This window comes from Nannospalax galili, unplaced genomic scaffold (genome assembly GCF_000622305.1).
Source record: "Nannospalax galili isolate Female #2095 unplaced genomic scaffold, S.galili_v1.0 scaffold1087, whole genome shotgun sequence".
NCBI lineage: Eukaryota > Metazoa > Chordata > Mammalia > Rodentia > Spalacidae > Nannospalax > Nannospalax galili.
In genome coordinates this window covers 302,588-305,271 of record NW_008356845.1, presented here as the reverse complement: position 1 = coordinate 305,271, position 2,684 = coordinate 302,588, and positions in this window count along the sequence as shown.

The window sequence follows — 2,684 nt, the reverse complement described above, 5'->3', positions numbered from 1 at the left end:
TGTTGTAGTGGGGCATAGGCCCCTGCTCTAGTTAACATGTCTAGATCTCACTGAGCCAGCCCTACCTGAGCATTTAATTGAGCCACTTGTAGACATTGTTCTTGGTACTCTCTGCACCACAAGAGATAATCTCCTCCCGACAGGACCGCGCGGCATAGCTGCTGCCAATCACTGGGTGTTAAATTTTGGGAAGTATATGACTCCACCATGGTCATAGTAAAAGCGGCCTGGACCCCGTAGGTCGCCACAGCCTCTTTAAGGCTTTTTAGGTCTTTAAACTGCAGCGCAAGATGTTGTTGTTGTACCTGACCTTGTTGGTTAGGGTCGGGAACTTCTATTACTGGTGCTACAATACGTGGCCCTAAATGCACCCCAACCCTTGGCTCTACATCATTTTTAAAGCCTGGTGACCTCCACCACCACTCTTCCATGGGTGGAGCCAAGGGAGGAGGATGATGTGTCTTTCCCTTTAGTTTTGTTTTTAGTTCCTGTATTTCCTTGCGAAGCATCTCCTCCTCCTCTTCCTCTGAGCTTCCCTCACTACTTTCAGGAGATTCGGGGTCATAGGGACCCAGTTTATGTGGTCTTGATGTGGCAGAGCTTAAAACTCCTGAACCTCCACATGCCCCTCTTTCCTTGTCTAGATCATCAGCAGATCCCAAAGAGCGGCGGGTTTCCATCTCCTGTATTTCTTGCAAAACTTCCTTCGCTGCCTCATGTTCTTGTCTTACTTTCACTTTGTCACCACAAAGAAAATGTAGCTATTGGGAAGGTATCACTGCCTTCCTTTTGCAACTTTTTTTGACAATCCTGTCTTACTTGTTCCCAGTCAGGGATATATAGTCCCCCTCCTCCAGTCAGGGATATTTAGTCCCCCTCCAGTTAGGAACCAGGGACTGGCCTCTACTATTGTTTTAATGAATGTGTCTACTGTCTTTGTTTTTACTGCTGGTCCTTGTTCTTCTAGCAGTTTCTTAACCTGATATTGCAATTCTGTTTGCTGCTAGTATTACCCATGGTAACCCCAATATTCCCCTGCCGGCCTGGGACAACCCTGTCCGCTTACCTCTCTTTCTCAGATCTCGGTGGAACCTCCAATTGCCGCGCCTTCGCAGCACGAAGCTGATCTCTGAGCAGAGGACGTCAGGATTGAAGAGACAATCACGCTTTTAGTGTAGCAGAAGAAGCCTTTATTTTTCAGCCCCAGGTTGCTTTTATACCCCAGCCCAGAAGGCAGCTGACCCAACGGGGGCAGGGGAGCCATCAATGACCACAGGGTCAGTGCCAGGTCATGGTTGTTCTCAGGACCTGATACCGGAAAATGAGCTGGTAAACAATTCTGAGACTGAGGAACCACGAGGCCCAAAAGGTCACTGTGGGGGAGGTGCAGATGGAGGCCAGGACAGCATGTCCCAACATCTTTCCCTTACTCCACTGGTTTCCACATAATGTAGGGTACATGTGGTAATAGTAGGCATCTTCTGTATATTTTTATCTATTTATTCATCTACTTATTTAATTTTGAACAGGGCCTCGTGCATCCCAGGCTGGCCTTGAAATCACTGTGTAGCCAAGAATGACCTTGAATTCCTAATCCTCCTGGCATTGCTGCACCACTGCAGGTATTACACCTATGCACCATCATCTGCTGTTTATATGGTGATGGGGATTGAACCCAGAGCTTCATGTGTGCTAGATGAGCACTCTACTGACTGAGCTACACACTCCAGCTCCTTCTAAAGACTGTCTTGGGGGTGGAGGGGATGACTCAGTGGGTGAAGTGCCTGCTGCATAAGCAGGAGGACCTGAGTTCAGGTCCCCAGCCCACATAAAAGCTGGATGTACTTCTTGTCTCCAAAGCCAGTATCACATGGACATCACTGCCAAGTTTGGCTGTCACCTTTGGATGAGCCCTTGCCCACTTGGACCACATTAGCTGCAGCTTTTGTATGCTTTCTAGGAGCAGAAAACCCCTTGGACTCTTTCCTCTCACAAATTGGAGCTATAGCTGGGTGGGGTCTTGCCCTGAAGGCACCTTTCCTATCTTTCCAATACATAGCAAGAGAGTCTTCTTTAATGGCACTAACCACCTTAACAATTACAGCCCCCTTTTATGGCACAGAATGTGGTTGCAACACTAAGCTTCCTAGTACTCTTTTCCTTTCCAAGCTACACATTTTCAGTCATCCTTGTTCCTCTTTTCCATTGTAGATCTGTGTAAGAGTAATCAATACTAACAATACCACAGTCTTAATGTTATGCTATCTTGAAAATTCCTCCAAAAAGAAATTAGTCCATTATTTAAAAATGTATCCTCATGTAAATCCTTATGACATGAATAGAATACAGCCAGGTTCTTTAACAGACTATCAAAGGAATGTTCTCTAGCCTAGTTGCTAATAGAGTCCTTGTTTCCCTTTGAAACCACATGAGTTTTGCCTCCACTTTCTATGTTACTCTCAGCACTATTGTCATCCAGGCTCCTACTAGAATGGCTGGATAAACTCTGATTAAAGCAATCAATGGCTTTTCTAGTCCAAAGTTCCGAAGTCTTCCATATTCCTCCAAAAAAAAAAAAAAAAAAAAAAACCAAAAAAAATTCTTTACCACCACAACCCCACTTTCCTGGTACCAATTTATTTTTTGGCTTTTTTTTTTTTGTTTTAAAAAAACACCACCAACAA